The sequence below is a fragment of the Belonocnema kinseyi genome, chromosome 10 (assembly GCF_010883055.1).
Source record: "Belonocnema kinseyi isolate 2016_QV_RU_SX_M_011 chromosome 10, B_treatae_v1, whole genome shotgun sequence".
In the NCBI taxonomy this organism is placed as follows: Eukaryota; Metazoa; Arthropoda; class Insecta; order Hymenoptera; family Cynipidae; genus Belonocnema; species Belonocnema kinseyi.
The window spans coordinates 75,080,963-75,086,598 of record NC_046666.1 but is presented as its reverse complement, the minus strand read 5'-3'; the positions used below and the strand labels follow the sequence as shown (position 1 = coordinate 75,086,598).

The following is a 5,636-nucleotide window of genomic DNA, read 5'->3' as shown; positions in this document are numbered from 1 at the left end:
TTATATTTACAGTCTAGCATATTCTTCACTATACCAAATTATAATTTGACATATTTTGTGAAATACCGACTCAAAATTTAGCATAATTTTTATTTTTCGGTTTAACCATTTGTTGTAATTTTTATTTTTCCGCATTGTAATTTGTTATAACACTTATTTTTTTATTTTTCTTTTACCTAATTATAATTTTACATCATTTGTATAATACCAAGTTATTACTTAACTTATCCCCATACACGTAATACTACTATAATTCGCGTTGCGTGAGAGGCCTCTGGCAAAAGACCAGAGTGCAGATATATATTTCTGTCTCACACAGCACATAGAATTTTCACAGTATTGCGCGTGCGCTACCAACTATAAGTTGAGGTGGAAAAGTGGAGATAGGAATGAAATGGTATGTTTATAATATCTGACGAATATATAGAGCATTCTCATTAAGCCATAACAATTTTAAATGGCCGGCCGACTGAGGAAATAACATTGCCCGCATGCCCATATAGTTTGCATGTGTTGCTGGAGTTTTGAAAAATTTGTATTTGTTTTTTTTGAAATATAAAGTGATATTTGGCAAAATTTGCAAGAGGTGTCAAGACCCGTTATATCCAAAAAATGGAAACAATCAAAAACTTTGATCCTTGTGCTCTTACAGATATATATTTTAGTGAAAATGTGAGTTTAGTGCCTTCGGTACCTGCAGTGGATATAGTGTCTTTTTTTCATTCTGACAGTTTTTGCATCGCGAAACAAGTAAAAACATATGAGAGTATGGAAGTTTATGAATTTCTTTAACCCGGTTTAGTCGTGAAAGCGAAGTGCAATCAGTTGAATGATACTTTTCAGCTACTGAGAAAGGTTAATGTACCAATATACTATTTTTAGGTTTAAGCTAATGTGTTTAGTTACAACTTATTATTTTCTATGATTACGAACATTAACATTAAGCAATATTCCTGTGAAGTGTGGCATTATTTTTAATCTAACGGTACCAAATTCTATTGCTGATGTAAATCTGATAGGAGTTTATTAGGATTTTGAGGTTAGGAGCAATCTCTTGCAAGTGTGATCAGCCCGCAGAATTAAAAACTCAAGTAATATCATTAAAAAGTTGTAATTTTGCATTCTCATTTCCCATTTTAATGTAAATAAGTGGTATTTTTTAAACAATCGATAAGAAATTATATTTTTCTATCATGACAAATTACGAGAATGTACGTCTAAAAAAACTACGAAAATTCAAAGTTTTACTCATTACAAAAAAGTTAAAAAAGACAATTTTCAAAAATCTCTACCTTATCCTGACCAATTTTTCATTTTTCCTGATTTTTCCATAGATTTCTGTAAAAATGCCACTTATTTACATGAACTTTGCACACAAGAATGCAATTCTAAAACTATTTAATGATTCTTACCTGCGAGCAGATGGATCTAGCCAGAGACTGCTCCTAACCTCAAAATCTCAATAAAGTGCCATCGCATTTTAAATCAGCAATGGAATTTGATAACGTAAATTAAAAAGAATGCAATGCTTCACAGAAATATCAGAGGAACGGCCGGTAGAGTAAGCCAGCAGGAACAATGAACCAGTCAACTTTAAAAAAAACTACTTATTGAAAAAATTTTATTTTCTTATTGGCAACTTGATTCTGTATTTTGGATATATCCATCCAAGTTTCATACGCTTATCGTGATTTTTTTGTTAAAAAAAAATATTGCCGGTTTTCAATGGTGACTTTGTATTTTTTGTGCTTTTAATTTTTTATTTTAAATGTCAACAATAAGTCCGAAAAATGGGAATTGTTATTTATAAGGTTACTGTAACACATATGAATGTATATTTAATCTCTCCCTTTTACGAGTTTGAGGGCCTCCGCTCTCTGTACAGAAATTGAAATTCTATCCTTAATCTAACTTATCAGCTGCTTATATTCTAATCTTTCGCCTTGCTTAACAATAAAATGAAATATTAATAACATTGAAAAATTATACAAATAATTCCATTAATGAGCGATCTTCCAGGGCTTCTGTTTGCTCTTACCATAAAAAACAAAAAATAATTTCACGATTTTGAAATCAACTTTTGCTTTTTACTTTTCTTTTTTAGGATCACCCGTTAGGCTCTGTCCTATTTTCTTGCTTTCCCTCACTTCTTCCAATTTCTTCATCAACATCACTTTCTGTCCATTACCATCCAAAATCCATCTTACACACTCATCCACACCAGTTTTTTTAACTGATAATTTGACTCTCACATTTTAAGATTCATCATTTTTGTTTAAAAAAACAATCTCATTGACCATAAATCTAAATAAAATGCTACAACTTTTTTTTGTGAAACTTAATTTTATGACTGAACATTCAATTATTGCGATTAATATGTAAATTAAAAACGGGTCAACAGACAAAAAAGTGCATGAGGCAAACAAGTTTGATTTTTCTCAGCGATGTTAAAAACTGGTTTAGAAACTTTGTTTAATAAGAAATTATTAAATTGCTTACAAAAAATTGGTTATACAAAAACCGAACAAGATTTCAAAAAGTGTGCCAATATATTCGTAATCAGGAGACTTCTTTTTCCTTTCGATGAAAATTCATCTCGGCAACCTGTTAGTGCATACAGACGTGTTACTGAGCTACTGTTCTTTCATGAAAAAAGAAGATGTGGAATTACATTTCATATTTCTATATATGTTTGAAAATTAACATTTGAAACCTATCTGTACCAGCTTTTCGGGGTCAACAAAGCGGAGCGATAGACTAGAGTTCTACAACAGGTTATTACAAACAGCCCATGAGTCGTGCAAACTTGCAAAATTTGTGTATAATGTGAATAAATCTGACATTTTCCAGAGAAAATTTGGTGACACAAAAAATCGATATCTTAATTGTGTCTGCAATCTCCCTCTTTATACACGGAGCTTGTATATTGTCACTTCGTGTACCAGGTACTACTTTTACTTTTACTACTTTTACTTTTACTTTAGGAGTAAGTTGCCGAAAATTGAGCTGCCGGATCGAAGAAGGGCACATAAACTTATTTCGCTGGGAGTGTGGAGACCCCTGGAGGCTTTCAGAAACATTTTTGAATTTGGATTTTTGAAGACTATTTCTAGATGTAGAATTTCATTGGGCATCTTTTTGCTCTCACGAAAAAAGGTTGTAGCTTTTTTAGTTTTCTAATTAAAGCCAAAAAACTGGCTTTTCTGTAAACATTAATTTTGATTCGCTTTTCACTTCAACTCGTGCTCAGTCAGTCAGTTTTAATGATTTTTCAATAAATTTTTCAGGGAATGTAGCTTGAAATATCTTTTGATTGATGGAGCAAAATTAATTAAAAACTTTATTTGAAATAAATTGTTGTTAATTTTTTTTCGACGCCTGGCGCTTATCGTACTTCTCTTACTTCTAGCGTTTCGTTTACTGAACGAACTTTCAACATCAAAAAACTTTCAGCGAGAAAGTTGTTGACAACAGTACAAAGAAGTTTTCTGGAAAATTTCAGCCCAATCAAATTGATACTCAAGAAATTATTAACGTCTCAAGTCGATAGCGGCTAGACGACTCGCGCGCGGACTGTAGCGAGAGTCTCAGATCCAATTTATAACACAGTTCACCGGCGCCAAAAATAAGAATTAATTAAGTAATCAGGTAATATTAAAGTATTGAGCATAAATAAATATTAGTGCATAATGTAAAGTAATTTATTCATTTAATATTATGTACAATAGAATGATTTTTATTTTTAAGACAAACTGTACAAAAGTAAAAGAAATGTTTTAAATTCGTGGAATTGAAAAAAGTGAAACATCGAGAAAGTAAATTTTTTTATTTCTGTTGTTCTAGAACGTATTATTATTTATTTATGCATAATACTTTGATACTACCAGATTACTTGATTAGTTTTTCTTTTTTTGCGCCTGTGAACTGTAGTATAAATCGGATCTTGAGACTCTCGCTACAGCCCGCGCCTGAGTTGACTTGCCGCTATCGACTTGAAACGTTAATCATTTCTTTACTATCAATTCGATTGGGCTAAAATTTTCCAGAAAAGTTCTTGGTACTGTTGTCAAGAACTTTCTCGCTGAAAGTTTTTTGTTGCTCAAAATTCGCTCGATAAACGAAACGTTGGAAGTTAGAGAAGGCCGATATGTCCCAGGCATCGGAAAAAAATAAAAACAATTTTTTTGAAACAAATTTTTGAATTACTTTCACTCTATCAGTCGAAGGACGTTTAAGACTACATTTCCTAAAAATTGTATTCAAAAATCCTGAAATCTGACTGACTGAACACGAGTTGAAGTTAAAAGCGAATCAAAATTAACTTTTACAACAACAACAAAAAACAGTTTTTTGGCTTCAATTAGAAAACTAAAGAAGCTAAAACTTTTTTTCTGGGGGAAAAAAGATGCACAATGAAATTCTGTGTATATATATAGTCTTTAAAATTTAAAATTCGAAAATGTTTAAGAAAGCTTCTAAGGGGCCTTCCCACTCCCAGCGAATGAGTTTATGTACCCTTCTTCGATGCGGCAGCTCCATTGTACCCTTTGAGAATTCGCATACTCATTTAGGTAGGGGCCCCTAGTTTTCGTATACGGTGTGTTGGCCCCTAAAGGAATCACTGTCGGTCATAGTAATACCAAGCACGTTTTTCTTTTCTCGCTAGTATCGCCCGAAGGAAAATCCGACCTGAAAAACTGCCTTACCGGTTCCCTGCTTCGCTGAAAAGTAGAACACATTACTGCAACGATGCTGTAGAGAAAAATTTCTTTCTTTTAATTTTTACGTGAAAAATAGAATTTTCTTTGGAAAAAGCGTCCTGTACCGCGCGATAGGATTTATTCTCTTTAGAGTATTTATACAAAAAGTCAGGCACGGTGGCTTCACTGTTTACCCTGAATCTTATTTTTACGATTTCCCCTTGATCTCCAGGGCCCTTAAGGAATTATATTTGAAGAAGTTTAAAATTAAACAATTTCAACTAGAATTAAAAATATTTCAACTTGAGTTTCAATTTTATTGCCTATTTAATCAATAAGCTTCTCAAAATCATTATTTAAATCACAATATTCAGATTTAAAAGTACAGAATTTTGTTAATTGCAGATTTTTAGAACAGAAGTGAGAAAGCTTACCAAAATGGGTTGCCATCTGCATTTTCATCTATTATTGCTACAGAACATCTAAACATGAATTCTGGAAAAATCAAGGAGTACTGATAAAAGAGTATTATTTTTACTAATCAAGAGATACCAGTGCACGAAAAAATAGAGCCTATGTCTCAACATCTCGTAAAACTGGAACTTGAAAGTTGGAGACCTTTGAGGAAAACACTTTCTCCCGTTTTTACGTCAGGAAAATTAAAAGCAATGTTTTATCTTTTCTTGGAAAGCTCAAATCATTTAAAACAATATTTAGAAAAAATAGTATTTAGAAACGAACAAATCGAGTGCCGACAACTCACATCAAAATTCACGATGGATGTGATTGGCTCCTGTTCTTTTAGAACCGTAGTTATTTAAACTTCTTGGGCCCTTTTTCATACCAGGTGTATACATATGAAACCGGTATTGCCATTTAGCGGCCAGTAGGCACACTTGTAGGCACTGTCGGAACTTACCATTTGTGCTAATTGGC

The 5,636-nt window shown here is 32.5% G+C and overlaps 1 protein-coding gene across 1 annotated transcript in view; it reads left to right on the top strand.

The window, feature by feature from the left end:
- Window positions 1–2,854: 2,854 nt before the first annotated feature.
- LOC117181405 (cytochrome P450 6B5-like) overlaps window positions 2,855–5,636 on the top strand; it is a 16,111-nt gene continuing 13,329 nt past the window's right edge. Inside the window, exon 1 of the mRNA XM_033374026.1 lies at window positions 2,855–2,945. The gene's annotated coding sequence lies outside the window, so the exon portion shown is untranslated. The remainder of the gene's footprint in view (window positions 2,946–5,636) is intronic.